The sequence below is a fragment of the Choloepus didactylus genome, chromosome 4, assembly GCF_015220235.1.
Source record: "Choloepus didactylus isolate mChoDid1 chromosome 4, mChoDid1.pri, whole genome shotgun sequence".
In the NCBI taxonomy this organism is placed as follows: domain Eukaryota; kingdom Metazoa; phylum Chordata; class Mammalia; order Pilosa; family Megalonychidae; genus Choloepus; species Choloepus didactylus.
The window spans coordinates 41,682,419-41,704,518 of NC_051310.1; the positions used below are offsets into that span (position 1 = coordinate 41,682,419).

General features: G+C 41.5%; 1 protein-coding gene and 1 pseudogene across 6 annotated transcripts in view; one reads left to right on the forward strand and one right to left on the reverse strand.

Annotated features, from left to right (window-relative positions):
* The window catches only part of EXD2 (exonuclease 3'-5' domain containing 2), a 106,026-nt gene that overhangs the window by 81,833 nt on the left and 2,093 nt on the right, over nucleotides 1-22,100 (reverse strand). The window lies entirely within an intron of this gene.
* Nucleotides 9,099-9,682, forward strand: LOC119532610 (annotated as a pseudogene).

Here is a 22,100-nt window from a genome sequence, read left to right on the forward strand (position 1 = left end):
ATGACTGACTCAATCTCTTTACTTGTGATTGGTTTGCTGAGGTTGTCTACTTCTTCTAGAGTCAATGTTGGTTGTTTATGCTTTTCTAGGAAGTTGTCCATTTCATCTAAGTTGTCTAGTTTATTAGCATATAGTTGCTCAGAGTATCTTCTCATTATCTCCTTTATTTCTGCAGGGTCAGTAGATATGTTTCCTTTGCCATTTCTGATTGCATTTATTTGCATCTGTGCTGTGTCTCTCTCTGTCTCTTTCTCTGTCTCTGTCTCTCTCTCTTTTAATTTTTTTGTTAGCCTAGCTAGGGATCCATCAATTTTGTTGATTTTCTCAAAGAACCAATTTCTGGTTTTGTTGATTTTCTCTATCATTTTCCTATTCTCAATTTTATTTATTTATGCTCTAATTTTTGTTATTTCTTTCCTTCTGTTTGCTTTGGGGTTAGTTTGCTGTTCTTTCTCTAGTTCCACCAGGTGAACAGTTAATTCCTCAATTTTTTCTCTCTTCTCTTTTAATATAGGCATCTAGGGTAATAAATTTCCCTCTGAGCAACACCTTTGTTGCATCCCATAAATATTGATATGTTGTGCTTTCATTGTCATTTGTCTTGAGGTATAATTAAAATGCCAATTCTACCTTAATTGATTTATAGATTCAATGCAATAACAATTAAAATCCCAACAACTTACTTTGAAGACATAGAAAAACCAATAACCAAATTTATTTGGAAGGACAAGGTGCCCTGAACTGTCAAAAATACCTTCAGAAAGAGGAACAAACTGGGAGGTCTCATACTACCTGACTCTGAAGCATATTACAAAGCTACAGTGCTCAAAACAGCATGGTACTGGCAGAAGGATAGATATACCGACCAGTGGAATCGAATTGAGTGTTCAGAAATAGACTCTCGCATTTACAGACAATTGATCTTTGATAACGCAGTCAAGGCAAAGCAACTGGGACACAGCAGCCTCTTCATTAAATGGTGTTTGGAGAATTGGATATCCATTTCCAAAAGAATGAAAGAGGATGCCTATCTCACACCTTATACAAAAATTAACTGAAATGGATCAAAGATCTAAACATTAGTGCTAAGACCATAAGACTCTTAGAAGAAAATGTAGGGAAATTTCTTAAAGATCTGTTGATAGGAGTTGGTTTCCTAGACCTTATACCCAAAGTGCAAGCAACCAAAGAACAAACAGACAAATGGGATCTCCTCAAAATTAAACACTTTTGTACATCAAAGAACTTTGTCAGAAAGGTAAAAAGGCAGCCTACACAATGGGAGGCAATATTTAAAAACCACATATCAAATAAGGGTTAATATCCCAAATATACAGAGTGATCCTACAACTCAACAACAGAAAGACAACCCAATTAAAAAATGGGCAAAAGACATGGACACTTTTCTGAAGAGGAAATATGAATGGCCCCAAAACAAGAAAAAATGCTCAACTTCACTGGGTATTAGGGAAATGCAAATCAAAACCACAATGAAATAGCAACCCACACCTATCAGAATGGCCATTATCCAAAAAACAGAAAATTACAAGTGCTGGAGAGGATGTGGAGAAAGAGGCACACTTATTCACTGTTGGTGGGAAAGTAGAATGGTAGAACTACTCTGGAAGACAGTGTGGCAGTTCCTCAGGAAGCTAACTATAGATGTGCCATATGACCCACCTATTTCATTACTAGATATATACTCAGAGGAACTGAAAATTAAGACACAAACGGACATCTGTAAACCAATGTTTATCGCGGCATTATTCACAGTAGTGAAGAGATGGAAACAGCCCAAATGTCCATCAACAGACGAGTGGATAAACTGTGGTACTTACACACGATGGAATATTATGCAGCTGTAAGACCGAACAAAGACATGGAACATATAATAACATGGATGAACCTTAAGGACATTATGTTGAGTGAAGTTAGCCAGAAACAAAAGGACAAATACTGTATGGTCTCACTAATATGAACTAACATTAATGAGCAAACTTCGAGAGCTAAAAGCTGATAACACAGGCTACCATGTGATAGAAAGAGGGTAGAGATAGAGCACTTGATGCCGAAGGACTACAGAATGTTCAGCAGGATTGATTGTATAGATCCAGAAATAGATGGCATAATACTGTGTGAAGGTTGCACAATACTGTAACTACACTGAATAAAGAAGTCCATGAATAAAGCTGAAAGAGGCGGGCTAGGGGCATGAATGACACCTGAGGTAAAGATAGAAGATAAAGACGGTGACTGTTTAACTTAGCAAAAACTGCAGTGGCCAATGATTGTGACTAAATGTACAAATATAAAACTGTTCTTGCATGTGGGAGAACAAATGAATGTCAACCATGCAGAGTGCTGGAAAGGGGATGGTATTGGGGAAAAATATAATCAAAACAAACCGGAGTCTATGGTCAACAGTAACATCATAATATGCTTCCATTAAATGTAACAAAGGCAATATACCAAAGCTAAATGTGTATGAGAGGGGGATATAGGGAGGGATATGGGATTCTTGGTAGTGGTGTTGTTGTCTGAACCTACTATTATATTGTATTGCATGACATTTAATTTTCTTTTTCTTTTTTATTATTCGTTACAAAACTTTTTTCGTACTAATCAATATGTTCAAGTGCTGTGGTGATAAATGCACAACTGTATGATGATATCATGAACAACTGATTGCACACTGTGGATAATTATATGGTTTGTGAATATAGCTCTATAAAATTGTATGGAAAAATATAAACAGGGATAAAAGTGCTGGAGAGAACATGGAGAGAAGGATGCACATATTTCTGCTGGTTAGGAGGTAGAATGGTATAGCCTTTCTGGAGGACAGTGTGGTGGTTCCACAAGAAGCTAAGTATGTGGGTGCCATAAGGTCCTGCAACCTCATTAGGGGGCATTTACTTGGAGGATCTGAGAGCAGGGACATGAATGCACACTTGCACACTGGTGTTTATGGAGAGAGTATGCATGATTTGCAATGGGTGGAGGTGGCCTAAGAGTACATCAGGTGAGGAACAGAATAGTGAACGGTTGTGTGTACATACAACGGAATATTGAGCAACTACGAGAAGCAGTGAAATTTTGAGACACGCAATGAGGTGAATGGAACCTGTAGATAGCATTTTCAGTGAACTAGGCCAGAAACAAAGACAAACACTATAATGCCTCATCAGTATGGACTAACTACAATGTGTAAACTTGGAATTGAACCTTAGAGCACAGCTTATCAGGGGAACGCTTACTGTAATGGTCCCTAGATTGTAAGCTCTTAGAGCAGTCATATTTATTCCTGAATTGTAATGGCTATCTCCAGATTCCAAAATAGCCATTTGTCTAGGCTTCCCTATGGTTGTGCCTAAGAGCCTCCTCCTGAATGCCTCTTTGTTGCTCAGATGTGGCCCTGTCTCTCTAGCTAAGCCAACCTGAAAGGTGAAATCACTGCCCTCCCCTCTACATGGGATCAGACACCCAGGGGAGTGAATCTCCCTGGCAACGTGGAATATGACTCCCGGGGAGGAATGTAGACCTGGCATCGTGGGACGGAGAACATCTTCTTGACCAAAAGGGGGATGTGAAAGGAAATGAAATAAGCTTCAGTGGCAGACAGATTCCAAAAGGAGCCGAGAGGTCACTCTGGTGGGCACTCTTATGCACACTTTAGACAACCCTTTTTAGGTTCTAAAGAATTGGGGTAGCTGGTAGTGGATACCTGAAACTATTAAACTACAACCCAGAACCCATGAATCTCAAAGACAGTTGTATAAAAATGTAGCTTATGAGGGGTGACAGTGGGATTGGGAATGCCATAAGGACCAAACTCCACTTTGTCTAGTTTATGGATGGATGTGTAGAAAAGTAGGGGAAGGAAACAAACAGACAAAGGTACCCAGTGTTCTTTTTTACTTCAATTGCTCTTTTTCACTCTAATTATTATTCTTGTTATTTTTGTGTGTGTGCTAATGAAGGTGTCAGGGATTGATTTGGGTGATGAATGTACCACTATGTAATGGTACTGTAAACAATCGAAAGTACGATTTGTTTTGTATGACTGCGTGGTATGTGAATATATCTCAATAAAATAAAGATTAAAAAAAAACAAAAAACAAAATAGCCATTTGTGTATAACCTAATCAATCCCTGGAACTTTGGGTATCTGTGTGACACCTGAAACTCAGAGCTAGAACTCAGCAGATATGAATGTCAGTATTAGAACATATAGCAACTGTTAAAAAAGCTGAAAAAGAGTCCAGACTTCAACTAGAGATATGAATGAAGCAAATGTGGTTAGGACTAGGGCAAATTGGGCCAAAGGGTAATGGACAATACTGACTGTGTTTTAAAATCTCAAATTCCATGTGAGACCAAGGGAAGACATGTTTAGTTGGTGCAAGATCTGTATTTCCTAAACAATTTGACTCATACAGTTTGTTCAAAAACCATAATTACATGGAACTTTTAATAGGAAGTGAGACCTGTAGGTTTGCATAAGTTAGTGTGAAATAGTGACACATCCCAAAGTAATTTGGGCAGAGAATAAAAATATATATGCAGGGCCCCCCTGAGGAGCTGGGGGAAAATGCAGAGGCATTGGGCTTCCTCACCTGGATTGTTGTTGATGTTCTCAGAAACATTGAAGACTGACGGTTTGATGTGCCAAGCCCTTCATCATGGGACTTGCCCTTATGAGGCTCGTTACTGAAAAGGAGAGGCTAAATCTGCTTATAATTGTGCATAAGAGTCTCCCCGAGTACCTCTTGGTTGCTCAGATGTGGCCCCCTCTCTCTAGCGAAGCCAAATGAACGGGTGAACTCATTGCCCTCCTTCTACATGGGATCTGACTCCCAGGGGTGTAAATCTTCCTGGCAAAGTGGGCTATGACCCCTGGGGATGTACCTGGACCCAATACCATGGGATTGAGAACATCTTCTTGACCAAAAGGGGGATGCGAAATGAAAGAAAACAAAGTTTCAGTGGCTAAGAGATTCCAAACGGAGTCGAGAAGTCACTCTGGTGGGCATTTTTATGCACTATATAGATAACCCTTTTTAGGTTTTAATGCATTGGAATAGCTAGAAATATATACCTGAAACTATCAAACTATAACCCAATAGCCTTGACTCTTCAAGATGATTGCATAGCAGTACAGCTTATAAGGGGTGACAGTGTGATTGTGAAAGCCTTGTGGATCGCAGTCCTTTTATCTAGTGTATGGATGGATGAGTAGAAGAATGGGGACAAAAAACTAAATGAAAAATAGGTGTGGGGGGTATGATTTGGGTGTTCTTTTTTACTTTTATTTTTTATCCTTATTTTCACTTTTTCTGGTACAAGGAAAATGTTCAAAAAATAGATTGGGGTGATGAATGCACAACTATATGATGTTCTGTGACCAACTGATTGTACACTTTGGGTGACTGTATGGTATGTGAATATATCTCAATAAAATTGAATTTAAAACTTTAAAAAAAATGAGGGAGAGTTTAAAATGTTCTCAGACACTGAGAGTCTGTGAACAAGATACCTGCTCTATAGGAAATACTAAAAGGAGCACTACAGACTGATAGGAAAAGACAGGAGAGAGAGGTTTGGAGCACAACATTGAGTGACGGTAACCCAATAACGTAAGTATACTGAACAAAGATGACTGTGAGTGAGGTGGGGGGAAGAAGGTTAGGGGCAGGTAGGACAACAGGGGAAAGGATAGAAGATAAAGACTGGGACTGTATAACTTACTGAAACCTAGAGTGATCAATGATTGTGATTAAATGTACTAATATGTTTTTACATAAGGGAGAAAAATGAATGTCAACTTTGCAAGGTATTAAAAATGGGGTGACATTGGAGAAAATATACAATCAATGCAAACTAGAGTTTACAGTTAATGGTAACATTATAATATGCTTCCACTAATTGTAACAAAGGTAATATATGAAAGCTAAATGACTATAAGAGGGGGATATAAGGGAGGGTTATCGGGATTGTTGGTGTTGGTGTTATCTGACTTTTTTATCGTATCTTATTTTTATTTTATTTTTTCTTTTGTTGCTTTTTAGTTGTTACTTTTTTCTTTTTACTTTTCTCACTTCTATGTCCTTATATAGATAGTGTTGGTGAATACATAACTATGTGATTATACAGGGAACCACTGATTGTTTACTTAGGATGGAATGTATGGTGTGTGAACAAAACCGTCTCTAAAACAGAAGGATACAAGTGCTGGAGAAAACGTGGAGAAAGGGATGTACCTAATCACTGTTGGCGGGGAAGTAGAACAGTGCAACCCATCTGGAGGGCAGTGTGGTGGTTCCACAGGAAGCTAAGCACAGGGCTGCCATATGGTCCTGCAACTTGGGTAATGGGTATACACTTGGAAGAACTCAAAAGAGGGACATGGAGGAACATTTGCACAGTGGGGTTTATGGTGTCAGTATTCACGATTTACAGTGGATGGAAGTGACCTAAGGGTACATCAGCTGATGAATGGAATGGTGATCTGTGAATGGAATATTGAACTGCTACAAGAAGGAGTGAAGTTGTGAGGTAAATGGACATTGAGGACAGCATGCTGAGTGAAATAAACCAGAAATGAAAAGAAAAATAGTATAATGCCTCACTAATATGTACTAAATATAATGTGCAAACTCTGTGAATTGAGTCTGAGAGCATACGTTATCAGAAGAAGGCTTACTGTAAAGGTTCCTAGATTGTAAGCTCTTACAGCATTTACACATAGTCCTGAGCTGTAATGGCTATTTCTGAACTCTGAGAGGCTGAGCTCTTTGAGTATAACTTGGTTGGTTCCTGGAACTTTGGGTATCTGTGTGACACCTGAGACTCAGAGCCAGAGTCTGGCAGCTCTAAATGTCAGAATTACCCCATAGAGCAAATGTTAAAGACTTTGAAAAAAGAGATCAGACTTCAATTAGAGATATGAACGAAATGGACTTGGTTAGGACTAAGGTAAATCAAACTGAAAGGTAAAGGATGATATTGACAGCATTTTTGAAGTTTCAGCTTCTGTGTGGGACCAAAGGAAGAGATGTTTATTAGATGCAAGAACTACATTTTTTGTAACACATAATTTGACTTGTATGGTCAGACTATTCAAACAACATAATTACATGGAGCATTGATTTGGGAGTGAGGTATGGTTGGTTTGTGCAGGTTAGTGTGTAGCCCCAATATATCCCAGAACAATTCTGGCTGAGAATGAAGTTGTATTTGCAAAGCCCCCTTGAGGAACTGTTGGAAAATGTGGAAATATTAAATTTCCCCATCTGGGGAATTAATTGTATTTTCATAAGCATTGGGGGCTACTAAATTAGAAGGCTGAGCCCTTGGTCTTGAGGCTTGCCCTTATGAAGTTTGTTACTACAAGGGAGAGGCTAAGCCTTCTTAAAATGATGCCTAAGAGTCACCCCAGAGAAACTCATTTGTTTCTCAGATGTGGCCTTTCTCTCTAAGCCAACTCTGCAGGTAAACTCACTGCCCTCCTACGTGGGACATGACTTCCAGGGGTATGGAACTCCCAGGTAAAGTGGGACATGACTCATGGTGATGAGCTTGGCCCTGGCATTGTGGGATTGAGAAGGCCTTCTTGGACCAAAAAGGGTAAGTGAAATGAAACAAAATAAAGCTTCAGTGGCTGAGAGATCTCAAGTAGAGTCAAGAAGTCATTCGGGAGGTTCTTCTTATGCATTATATAGATATTCCTTTTTAGTTTTTAGTGTATTGGAATAGCTAGAAGGAAATACCTGAAACTGTTGAACTGTAACCCATTAGCCTTGACTCTAGAAGACAATTACATAACTGTATAACTTACACTGTGTGACTGTGTGATTATGAAAACTTTGTGGCTCCCACTCCCTTTATACAGTGTATGGACAGATGAATAGAATAATGAGGACAAAAAGTAAATGAATAGTATGAAGGGATGGGGGGATGGGATCTTTTGGGTGTTCTTTTCCACTTTAACTTTTTTTTAAATTCAATTTTATTGAGATATATTCACATACCATGCAGTCATACAAAGCGTACATTCAGTTGTTCACAGTACCATTATATAGTTGTGCGTTCATCACCAAAATTAATTTTTGAACATTTTAATTACCACACACACAAAAATAACAAGAATAAAAATTAAAGTGAAAAAGAACAATTAAAGTAAAAAAGAACACTGGGTGCCTTTTTTTTTTTTTTTTTTTGCCCCCATTTTTCTACTCATCCATCCATACACTGGACAAAGGGGAGTGCGGTAGCTTTCCCAATCAACTGTCACCCCTCATAAGCTACATTGTTATATAATCGTCTTCAAAATTCAAGGGTTCTGGGTTGAAGTTTGGTAGTTTCAGGTATTTACTGCTAGCTACTCCAATTCATTGGAACCTAAAAAGGGTTGTCTATATTGTGTGTAAGAATGCCCTCCAGAGTGACCTCCTGGCTCCTTTTGGAATCTCTCTGCCACTGAAGCTTATTTCATTTCCTTTCACATCCCCCTTTTGGTCAAGAAGATGTTCTCCATCCCACAATGCCAAGTGCAGATTCCTCCCCGGGAGTCATATTCCACATTGCCAGGGAGATTCTTTTTCGTGTGTATGGTAATGAAAATGTTCAAAACTTGAATGTGGTGATGAATGCAAAATTATATAATGGTGACACAGATTGTACCCCAGGGATGACTGTATAGTATGTGAATATATCTCAGTAAACTTGAATTTAAAAAAAAGAGAGAGAGAAATGCTTGAGACAAAGTCATGGAAACAAGAAGCCAAAACAACAAAACCCAGAAGAAAAGGAAGAGACCAGCAGACGCCACTATGTGCCTTCCCATGTGACAGAGGAGTCCAGGATTGCCAGCAGCTGGTGTTTAGGAATAAGCTTCAGAAGGTTATAACAGCCTCAATGGCTGCCTTCAGACCATGAAATCACTACTATGAGAAAGAGCATTTCAAGATGCGAACAACTCAACCAGGAACTTTTAATTTGAAAATTACCAGTATGGTACAGCAGGGGCCCTTCGTGCTTCATGAAGAAGAATATCTCCAGGTATATCACAAAAGCCTTTGCCGTCCAACATAAAAGACAGACTGATAAAAATAATGAGCATGCAGGGGCAGATAAAAGATTTAAATATTAAGTGAGATTTTACATCCTCAAGTCCAAACTTTAGATCTACGGAGCTGTGATATTTCAGATGCTGCTCTCCTGCACCTGTGTAACTGCAGAAAACTGAAGAAATTAAACTCAAATTCCTCAAAAGAAAACAGAATGTCCATAACTTCAAAAGGAATAAAAGCTGTGGCTTCATCTTATTTCTACCTGCATGAAGCTTCTTTGAAAACATACTTCAATCTTACCGATGAAGGAGTCCTTGTTCTTACACTCAATTGCCGGCGCTAAAGACCACTGATTTGGGTAGTTGCTTAGATATTACAGATGTACCCTTACATGCATTAGGAGAAAACTGCCCAGTTTTGCAGTGTGTTGACTTTCAGCTACTCAGGTGTCTGACAATGGTGTGGTCATGCTTGTGAGAGGACCTTGTGCCAAGAAATTAGAGGAGATTCATATAAGACATTGTGTAAACCTCACTGATGAGTCTGTGGAAGCTGTACTTACTTTCTGCCCTCAGATATGTACTTTACTCTTCCATGGGTGCCCCGGATAACAGAGCCCACTTCCAATCAAATCCCCCTCATCATTTCATGTATCTCCCAGCTGCAGATCCCTTGAGTCAAGCAAATGCATCTCTTCTGGATAGTGACTACTATCTCCCTCTGCTGGAGATGAAATAATTTCCCCCACAAAAGGCAAGTTCATGATTCAAACCCTGGCCCTTTGGGTGTGAACCCATTTGTAAATAGGACCTTTGAAAATTAGTTATTAGTTGAGGTGTGTCCAAACTAAATGAGGGTGAGCCTTAGTCCAATATGGCTGAAGTCTTTATAAGCAAAGAAAATTGGACACAGAAAGAGAAGCCATGGAGAAGGAAGAAGCTGGAGGTCAAGGAAACCCAGAAGAGAAAAAAGACACTGCCATGTGCACTGCCATGTGTTGAAAAGCCAACATATCCCCGTGCCGGTTTCTATGTATTGTGTCCCCCAGAAAAAGCCATGATCTTTGGTGCAGTCTTGTGGGGACAAACGTATTGGTATTTATTAGGTTGGAGTGTTTGGACTGGGTTGTTTCCATGGAGATGCGCCCCACCCAACTGTGGGTGATAACTCGGAATAATTTCTAGGGAGGTGTGGCCCCACCCATTCAGCGTGGGCCTTGATTAGTTTACTAGAGCACTATATAAGCTCAGACAGAAGGAGCGAGCTTGCTACAGCCAAGAGGGACACTCTGAAGAATGCACAGGGGCTGAGAGAGAAGCTTCAGCTTAGAGACATTTTGGAGACGGCCTTCAAAAGCAGATTTTTGCTCCAGAGAAGCTAAGAGAGGAAAAACACCGCAAGAGCAACTAAAAGTGACATTTTTGAGGAGCTGAAGCCTAGGGAGGAATGTCGTGGGAGAAAGTCATTTTGAAACCAGAACTCCGGAGCAGACACCAGCCACGTGCCTTCCCAGCTAACACAGGTTTTCCGGACGCCATTGGCCATCTTCCAGTGAAGGTATCGATTGTTGATGTGTTGCCTTGGACACTTGATGGTCTTAAGACTTTTATAAAAGCCAATCCATTTCTGGTGTTTTGCATTCTGGCAGCATTAACAAACCAGAACATCCCCCAAAATGTCAGCCAGCCAGAAGATACCAACCCTGGGAGTAAGCAAGCCTTCTAGCCTCTGAACTGTTGTTAGGAAAAAAAAAAAAGAGAGACAGAGAAATGTTTGCTGAGAGAGATGATATCTGAGATTGGCATTAAAAAATGAACAAGAGTTTTCCAGGTAAACAAAGTAGAGGAAACTGCATGTGCAAGCATACGAAGGGCACAAAGCATCATGAATCATGTGGAAAAGTTTAAGCAAATTTAAGATGTACTTTAAATGTAAAATATACACCAAATTTTGAAGACTTCATGCAAAACAAAAAAAAGAAAAAATGTCTTACTAACAATTTCTGTGTTGATTTTTTTATACTAATGCTGAAATAATATTTTGGTTATACCAGGCCAAATAAAATCTATTAAAATTAATTTCACCTGTTTCTTTTTATATATTTAATGTAGCTAACAGAAAATTTTTAATTATTTATGTGGCTCATGTTATATTTATACCAGGCAGTGCTGTGTTAGAGTATAATGTGCAAGTAAGGGAATGGTGAGAGATAATGTTGGAATGCGTAGAAAGGGGTCAAGTCAAGGGGCCTTATGTTACTCTCCAGGACAAAGCCTTATAGGTAATGGAGAGCCAATAACAGATTTATAAAGCAGAGTGACAGGATCAGACTCTTATTTCAAAGGACCCTTGGTGGCAATGAGGGTTTTGGACAGAGGAGGGCAAAGTGAGAGGCAGCGAAACCCATTAGAAGACTAAGAGGAGTAAAGCCAAGATGGGGAAAAAGATCCAGATCAGGGCAGAAGCAGACAGAATGGAAAAGAATCACAGTTCTTAAACAGAATGGCTGCACCAGAATTGCCTGGATAAATAGTCAACAAGTCATCTATCAACTTTTAGAACTTAGATAATTTAGCAACTTTGAGGAATATAGAATCAATAGCTTTATAATAACTCAATATAAAAGTGTGAAGGAAATATCCCATTCAAAACAACAATATATGTATTTTTAAACTTCATAAAACAACCATTACATACACAGACATAACCTAGGAATAAACTCAACAAGAAATATGCAAGATCAATATGAAGAAAAGTAGACAATTTTACTGAAGATACAGAAGACGACTTGAAGAGTAGAGATATAGTATAGCAGCCATCACTTACAAAGGACATATCCTATGCCAGACATTTTACAATGTACTCAGGTACATATTACTCATTTAATCCTTACAACAACCATCTGAAGTAGACGCTGTAATTATCCTATTTTTTAGGAGGAAGGGGAGATTCATTGTTTTACAGAAATACTCAAAATAATATATAAATTCAATGCAAATTCAAATTTTAAAAACTTTTTTAAAAACAATTTTGACCATTAAGAAAGTGAAAAGACAACCCACCAGAATGGGAAAACAGTTGCAAATCATATATGTGTATGGGAGATTTGTATCTAGAGAATATAAAGGACACTTACAATTCAATAATAAAGAGACAAACCAATTTAAAAATGGGCAAAGGATCTGAATGGATATATTTCCAAAGAAGATATTCAAATTTCCAATAAGCATATGAAAAGATGTTCAATATCATTATCCATCAGGCAAATGCAAATCAAAACCACATGATACCATGTCACACCTACTAGGACAGCTATGTTCAAAAAGACAGGTAATAACAAGTGTTGACAAAGGTGTAGAGAAATCAGAGCCCTCCTACATTGCTGGTGGGTTTTTTTTTTTAAATAATTCAATTTTATTGAGATATATTCATATACCATACAGTCATAGAAAGGCTGGTGGCTTTTTAAAATGGTGTAGCCACTGTGGAAAACAGTCTGGTGATTCCTCAAATGATTAAACATATGATCTAACAATCCCACTCCTGGGTATTTATCAAAGAGAAATGAAAACCTATGTCCACACAAAAGTTCATAGCAGCATTATTCATAACAGCCAAAAAAGGTAGAAACAACCCAAATGTCCATCAATTGATAAAAGGATAAAATCTAGTACATCTATACAATGCAAATTTATTTGGCAATAAAAAGGAAGTCAGGATTAAACGTTACAACATGGATGAACCTTGAAAACATAATGCTAAACAAAAGACACCTTTCACAAAAGACCACCTATTGTTAGACTTCATTTATATGCAATATTCAGAATGGGCAAATCTATAGAAACAGAAATAAGATTAGTGGTTGCTAGGGCTAGAGTGTTGAGGGGTGGATAAGGAGTAACTGCTAACAGAAACAGGTTTCTTTTTGGGGGTTATGAAAATGTTTTAAAATTAGACTGTGGTGATGGTTGCACAATTCTGAGTATACTAAGAATCAGTGAATTGTGTACTTTAAATAATGAATTGTATGGTATGTGGATTACATCTCAATAATGCCATTAAAAAAAAAAAAACAGGACACACCTGAGCCAGTTCTGGTCTGGGAAAACCTGATTGGGGTAACCGAGGAAACCAGATGCCGAGACAACAGAGAACTACAACCTACACTAAGAAAAACGAAGTTATGGCCCAGACAAAGGAACAAACTTACACTTCAAATGAGATACAGGATTTGAAACAACTACTGCTAAATCAATTCAAAACGTTTAGGGAAATTATGGCAAAAGAGATGAAGCATATAATGAAAACACTGGGCGAACGCAGGGAAGAAACTGAAAGTTTGAAAAAACACCTGGCAGAATCTACGGAAATGAAAGGCACAACACAAGAGATGAAAGGCACAATGGAGACATACAACAGCAGAGCTCAAGAGGCAGAAGAAAACACTCAGGAACTGGAGAACAAGACACCTGAAATCCTACACACAAAAGAACAGTTAGGGAAAAGAATGGAAAAATATGAGCAACATCTCAGGGAATTGAATGACAACATGAAACACATGAATGTACATGTCACTGGTGTCCCAGAAGGAGAAAAGAAGGGAAAGGGGGCAGAAGCAATAACAGAGGAAATAATCAATGAAAATTTCCCATCTCTTATGAAAGACAAAAAATTACAGCTCCAAGAAGCCAGTGTACCCAAAACAGAATAGATCTGAATAGGCCTACACCAAGATACTTAATAATCAGATTATCAAACGTCAAAGACAAAGAGAATCCTGAAAGCAGCAAGAGAAAAGCGATCCACCACACACAAAGGAAGCTTGATAAGACTAGGTGTGGATTTCTCAGTCAAAACCATGGAGGCAAGAAGGAAGTGGTGTAATACATTTAAAATACTGAAAGAGAAAAACCACCAAAACCAAGAATCCTACATCCGGCTAAACTGTCCTCCAAATATGAGGGAGAGTTTAAAATATTCTCTGACAAACAGACAATGAGAGAGTTTGTGAACAAGATACCCGCTCTACAGGAAATACTAAAGAGGGCACTACAGACAGACAGGAAAAGACAGGAGTGAGAGGTTTGGAACACAATTTTGGGTGATGGTAGCACAACAATGTTATGTACACTGAACAAAGATGACTGTGAGTACAGCTGAAAGAGGAAGGTCAGGAGCATATGGGACACCAGAAGGAAAGAGTAAAGATAAAGACTGGGACTATATAACTCAGTGAAACCTAGAGTGCTCAACAATTGTGATAAAATGTACAAATATGTTTTCATATGAGGGAGAACAAATGAATGTCAACCTTGCGAGGTGTTAAAAACAAGGTGGTACTGGGGGAAAAATACAATCAATGCAAACTAGAGACTATAATTAACAGAAACATTGTATTATGCTTCCTTTAATGTAACAAAGGCAATATACCAAAGCTAAATGCATATAAGAAGAGGACATAAGGGAGGGGTATGGGACTCTCGGCATGGTGATGTTGTCTAACTCTCTATTCTACTATAGTTTAATGCTGTCTTTCCTTTTGTTGCTTCCTAGCTGTCAAATGTTTTTTTTTTCTCTCTCTCTCTCTGTTTTTCCTTTTTCTTTTGTCTCTCTACCTTCTTTGACTCTTCCTCCTTCTTTGTGGAAGAAATGGAGATATCCTTATATAGATAGTGGTGATGGTGGTGAATACATAAATATGTGACTACACAGGGAACCACTGATTATTTACTTAGGACGGAATATATGGTGTGTTGTGGAAAGCCGCCTCCCGAATCGGGCCTAGCGTATGCGCTGCAGCCTGCTCTAGAGTTACCCCCGCCCATCGAGTGAGCCAAGATGGCGCCTGCATCCTGTTTCCGCATAGTGACGCATGTATCCGCCACCCGCTCCTACCAATCGAAATCCTGTATACGCGATACTAGCCTAGAAGCTTATTGGTTGTTAATTGTGTATAAAAGGTCTTACCCGGACGGGGTAGGGTGAGACAGCCCACAAGGAGCCGTGCCTGACGGCCACATCGAGGCTGCTCTCCCACGAGGCGCCGTGCCCCGTGTGGGAACCAGTAACACAGAATGTTCATCTAGCTGTAGTAAAGGGCTTGCTTTCACAACTGCCGTGTGGTTCGAGTCGTGATTCATGACCAGGTTAGTTCGCGCAGTCTGCATCTCTCTCTCTCCTTCCCTGTTTCCCCTCGCCGGCCGGGAACCGGGGACCGAGCGGGGCAGCGCCGGACAAGTGGTGGCCCGTACGGGGACGCTCCTCCTCCTGCCTCGCTCTCGACGGTCCCTCTGTGAGGAGAGCAGCGCTGCGCGTCGAGCTTACGGCGGACTTCCCGCGCCTGATCAACGCGAGAAGGTGAGTGCGTCTTATTACATGATAGTTAGGGCCCGTGGGTTTTCAGGTGACCCCGGGGGACTCGGAAGAGCTCTCCGAGTGACTGAAGTATAGTGCCGACTGCAATCATGGGGCAGTCCGGAAGTTCACCTCTCTTAGCTCCCTTAAAGAACCTTTTGAAACAACGGGGTATCTCGGTCAGGAAAAGCTCCCTTCAGCGTTTTCTTGATGATGTTGATACTTCTGCCCCTAAGTTTGCCTTTACTGTGCCCTCTAGTAATCAAGAGGAGCCCTGTCAACGCTTTGAATGGACAGTCCTGCCCCAAGGCATGGCTAATAGTCCTACCATGTGCCAGCTGTATGTCGCTGCGAAGCTAGCTAGCACTCGGCAGCAGTTCCCTCAAGCGAAAATCATCCATTATATGGATGACATTCTCTTAGCCCATAGAGACACAGATCTTCTTAAAACAGTTTTGTCACATTTAGTCCTTAGTCTTAGAGAAGCTAACCTAGAGATTGCCCCTGAAAAAATCCAAATGACTGACATTACCACTTTCCTGGGGGCGAAAGTCGCACCCACTCATGTTTCCCCCCAAAAGGTGTCTCTCAGGCTAGACAATATACACACTCTCAATGATCTACAAAAACTCATGGGGGATATCAATTGGATCCGTCCATACCTAAAAATACCCAATGTCAAACTAACACCTTTGTTCGACCTGTTGAAGGGGGATTCTAATATAAACTCACCTCGAAGCTTCACTCCAGAGGCAAGGCGAGCACTATGCCAGGTGGAACAGGCGCTCAGTGGCGCTGCATTGAAGAGAATAGACCCTGATGAGCCTTTTGAAGCCTGCGTGCTGCCGACAGAATTACAGCCCACTGCGGTACTGTGGCAGCGGGGGCCGCTGCTCTGGGTCCACCCTGGAGTTTCCCCCAAAAAAGTCCTAGAGCACTATCCTACAGCGGTTGCAGACTTGGCCCTAGAATGCATTAAAAGGGCTGTGCAGCATTCGGTCAGCAGCCCAAAAATCTCAGGGTGCCTTATTCTTCCCAGCAGCTTGAGATACTCACCGGATGCATAGATCAATGGGCCATTCTCCGGTGTACATTTCTTGGTCCCATTAACAATCAGTTCCCTAAGGCTCCTCTCTTGCAGTTTGTCACCCGGCACCCAGTGATTTTTCCCAAAGTAACCTCTCCTAGGCCACTAGCAGGCGCCCCCACCGTATACACGGACGGCTCCAGCTCTGGAACAGGGGCGTATTGTGTGGAGGGGGACACTCCTAAAACAGTGCTCTTCCAACCACAAAAGCCTCAATGGGTAGAACTGCAGGTTATCATTGCAGTCCTGGAAAGCCTTTCCGAGCCCTTAAATGTCGTCTCGGATTCTGCTTATGTTGTGAACTCTGTACAAATTTTAGAAACGGTGGGCATTGTTAAACATTCCTCTACAGTAAGGACGTTCTTTGCCAAACTACAGGAGGTTATATGGACCAGGCAACACCCTTTTTACATAACCCATATTAGAGCCCACACAGGTTTGCCTGGCCCTATGGCCCAGGGGAACCATAGCGCAGATGTAGCCACTCGACAGCTGCACATCTTTCCGACGCTGGTACCGTATCAACAAGCCCGAGAATTCCATGCCAAGTTTCACATCAATGCGGGTACCCTAGCTAAGCGGTTCAGCATACCACGTGCAGCTGCTCGAGATATTGTCCGAGCCTGCAACAATTGTGCAGAGCAGAGAGCAGTCCCCTCGGTTGGGGTCAACCCTAGGGGTCTCACCCCAGGGGATACTTGGCAGATGGATGTCACTCATCATTCAGAGTATGGTAAGATCAAGTACTTACATGTGTCGGTGGACACATGCTCCCAAGTTTTATTTGCCTCTGCTGAACCAGGAGAAAGAGTCTCCCACGTCATTGCACACTGCCTTGCTGCATGGGCAGCTTGGGGTAAGCCAAAGACGTTAAAGACGGATAACGGGCCTGCCTACACTAGTAAATCCTTCCAAAAATTTTGTGACAACATGGATGTCCAATTAAAACATGGCATCCCCTATAACCCTCAGGGGCAAGGAATCATTGAAAGAGCGCACAGATCTCTCAAAGACTTGCTTAAAAAACAGAAAGAGGGTATAGGCCACGGCCTGTCCCCAAAAGCTCGACTGTCTGTAGCCTTGCTCACATATAATTTTTTAAACGAAAATTCACAAGGAATGACACCTGCCCTGCAACACACCACCCCGAGTCCTCCGCATAGAGGTCTAGTCCGTTGGAAGGATGTCCTGTCGGGGCAGTGGAAAGGCCCTGACCCGGTGCTCAGCTGGGCCAGAGGCTCTGTTTGTGTTTTTTCCCAGGAACCAGGACGTCAACCAGTGTGGGTTCCGGAAAGACTGGTGAGAACCGTGACATCACCTGAAGAAGCCAAGGAACAGCTGTCAGAAACGCCAACGAATATACAACCTGAACCATTAGACCAAGCCTCCGACCCTGCTGATGATGGCGACGACCGACAAGACGATAATAGTAGGATTGACCACCCCGCGGTTGCCCAAAAAGAGGATCGGTAACTCTGTTCTTTGCTCTCCTATAGCAATCCTTCTAATCTGCCTTTTTAACTATATTTCCTCCACAAGCTTCAACGAGTCCTTCCCCCTCACCAATGACACACTGATCCTCTCTTTTGCTAACCTCTCTGTCAAGGTTGTCAACACCACAGTTGCGGCGAATGCTACTTGTGAAACTGGTAATGGCGAGTTAAGTAAGGGAGTCTTGCTTGAATTTCTTAACGTTACAGGGAAGAGCCGCCAGTCTTGTGAAGGGATCTTGAGTAAAAAGGAGACTCAAAGGTGCCTTTTCCTTCCAGGGCTTGCTCCTACAGTCTGCAACCGTTCCAAAGACCCGGATGCCTCGCCGCCCCGCTATCCTAGTGTATCGCCCAAGTTATGTCTGGCTCCCCGTCAAGGCAACCGACTGGGTTGGCCCTGTTTCTCAAGTTGTTTCACTTAACAATATCCCCTTCTCTAAGTCTAGGCGTCCAAGAGGCATAAAAGAATGGCTATCGAATGCTGCCAGTGTAGCTTCCTCTTTGTTTGTCCCAACGATCGGGCAGGCTGTGCTACAAGCATGGACAGATCGGCAGCTCGCCATAACGATGGAAACGGTAAATGGCTTGGTCAACCTTACCCGAGACGTGCTACGCCGCCACAATCAGATGCTGAACTTAAATTTCCAGGCCATTCAGAAACTCCAAGCGGAGATAGATGAACTTGGACTGGAAATAGATGGACTCTGGAGAGTGCTTCAGCAAACATGTGACACCCGGTGGCTTACGGTTAAACTCTGTGTCACTCCTGTCAGGGCCAACGTGACCGGAAGCATTTCCAGAGTCTCTGATTGGCTGAAAAGGTCATATTTTCCTGAATTTGTTAATCTCTCCCAACAGGTGGAATCTAGTTTAGACACAATTGGGGGGATCAAGTTAAAACCCGTTAAAGTCGATCTCTCCGGGTTAGGCGAGGTTCTACAGAAACTATTGCACAGTGTTTCTTCCTGGTTCTCTTGGCCCAATTTAACTAATTGGATCCTCATTGCAGTGGGATTATTGGTGGGATTAGTCGTTGTTAAATGTTTGCTAGAACGCCTGTTTCAAGCGCAGCAGCAATTGCGTGTTACCACTATGATGGCTATGACTCCCACCTCTGTTACCCCCGATAGTGAACCATACCCCTTCCTGGTCGCCTCAGGTGGGGCGCTTTGGAGCAAAATTTGTAGCGAATCGCATGGCTGTTTCTCGGGTGTAAAAGGCGACACCAGTAGTCATAATTTTGTCTCAGGTGGGTCTCTAGGGCAGAGTCCTAGTTGTGGCCAGACTGGACCCTAGCCATTGCACAGAGACACCTAGTGACACCCCCGACTCTGGTTACTGCTGTTCCTGCCCCCGTCGTTGTTCCCCAGTTGCCAGGCAAAGCACTGCAGGGAGAGTCACGTTGCTTCCAGCTTACGGACTCTCCGGTCTCCATATGACGTGAGCATTCTGGTTGGTGCTAGAGGCTCCGCCGCTGGATGGCTGAGGCCTAGTCCAGACTCCCCAAAGCACCAAAGAGGTTGTGAACCATTTGGGTTCACGGGAGCACGCTCATCACTGGAGACACTGGGTCAAAAATAAATAAGAAAGGGGGAGATGTGGAAAGCCGCCTCCCGAATCGGGCCTAGCGTATGCGCTGCAGCCTGCTCTAGAGTTACCCCCGCCCATCGAGTGAGCCAAGATGGCGCCTGCATCCTGTTTCCGCATAGTGACGCATGTATCCGCCACCCGCTCCTACCAATCGAAATCCTGTATACGCGATACTAGCCTAGAAGCTTATTGGTTGTTAATTGTGTATAAAAGGTCTTACCCGGACGGGGTAGGGTGAGACAGCCCACAAGGAGCCGTGCCTGACGGCCACATCGAGGCTGCTCTCCCACGAGGCGCCGTGCCCCGTGTGGGAACCAGTAACACAGAATGTTCATCTAGCTGTAGTAAAGGGCTTGCTTTCACAACTGCCGTGTGGTTCGAGTCGTGATTCATGACCAGGTTAGTTCGCGCAGTCTGCATCTCTCTCTCTCCTTCCCTGTTTCCCCTCGCCGGCCGGGAACCGGGGACCGAGCGGGGCAGCGCCGGACAGTGTGTGAACAAAACTGTCTTTAAAAAAATGGGTTGATGAAGAAACCTTGAGGGCACTATATTAAGTGAAATAAGTCAGACACATAAGGACAAATATTGCAGGGTCTCACTGATATGAACTAATTATAATACGTAAACTCATAGATATGAAGTATAAGTCACCAGGATATAGAACAAGGCTCAAGAATGGGGAGCAGTTGCTTATTATAGGCAGACTGTTCAACTAGGTTGAACTTAAACGTTTGGAAATGGACAGAGGTGATGGTAGCACATTGTGAGAATAACTAACAGTGCAGAATAGTATATGAATGTGGCAAAAAGGGAAGTTCAGAATCACATATATCATCAGAAGGGAAGTTGGAGGTTTAAAGATGGGAATGTATAAAACAGTGAATCTTGTCGTGGGCAATGTCTGTGATTAACTGTACAGATATTAGAAATCTCTTTCATGAACTAGAACAAATGTATGACACTATAACTACAAGTTAATAATAGAGAGGCATCCTCGAGCATGGGACTTGCCCTTATGAAGCTCATTATCACAAAGGAGAGTCTAAAGTTGTATGTAATGGTGCCTAAGAGTCTCCCTGAGTACCTCTTTGTTGCTCAGATGTGGCCCTCTCTCTCTCTAACTGAGCCATCTCGACAGGTGAACTCGCTGCCCTCCCCCCTACGTGGGACCCAACTCCCAGGGGTGTAAATCTCCCTGGCAACACAGAGTATGACTCCCGGGGATGAATGTGGACCCGGCATCGTGGGACTGAGAGTATCTTCTTGACCAAAAGGGGGATGCAAAATGAGACGAAATAGTTTCAGTGGCTGAGAGATTCCAAATGGAGTTGAGAGGTCACTCTGGTGGACATTCTTATGCAGTATATAGATAACACCTCTTAGGCTTTAATGTATTGGAACAGCTAGAAGTAAATACCTGAAACTACCAAACTCCAACCCAGAAGTCTGGACTCCTGAAGACAATTACATAATAATGTAGATTACAAGGGGTGACAGTGTGATTGTGAAGACCTTGTGGATCACACCCCCTTTAGCTAGTGTATGGATGAGTGGAGGAATGGGGATAAAAACTAAAGGACAAATGGGGTGGGATGGGGGGATGATTTGGGTGTTTTTTTCACTTTTATTTTTTATTCTTGTTGTGGTTCTTTCTGATGTAAGGAAAATGTTCAGAGATAGACTGTGGTGATGAACGCATAACTATGTTATCATACTGTGGACAGTGGATTGTATATCATGGATGATTGTATGGTGTGTGAATGTATTTCAATAAAACTGAATTTAATAAAAAAAGGGAAATGAAAAAAAATAATAGAGAGGCATATAGGGAAAAAATATACCTATTGCAAACTATATACTACAGTTAGTAGTAGTATAATATTCTTTCATTGAAAGTAACAAATGTACTATACTAATACTATGAGTCAATAATGGAGGGGAGGTGGTTAAGGGTATGGGAGGATTTGAGTTTCCTTTTTTTGTCTTTATTTCTTTTCTGGAGTAGTGAAAATGTTTAAAAAAAAAAAAAAAAAAACACAATTTAGACAAGCAGATTCTAAAATTATTCTGGGAAAGAAATTGTAGGAATAGCCAAAAAAAATATTTTTGAAATAATGAGGGAGAAATGAGCTTATAAAGTACATGACTTCCAATAAAATAATAATAATCATGAAGGTGTATTTACCCTAATAGATATCAAGGTATAGCATAAAATAGAACGTGGTGGTATTGGTCCAACAAAATAGAAAATTAGGTCACAGAAAAGAAGGGTCCAGAAACAGACTCTGTGCAAGTGAGAAATCAGTACATGATAAATATGGCACTTCAGAGTGATGGGCTAAGAATGGACTTACTATTTGGGGTGACATAGTTTGGAAAACAATAATCACACACACACGCACACAAATTCCTGAGGAATTAAAGTGGCAAGGATCAAAAAAAAAAAAAAAAAAGGAAAAGAAAACAAAACCCTCAAACAAATAAGAAGTTGTTATAGGATAAAATATA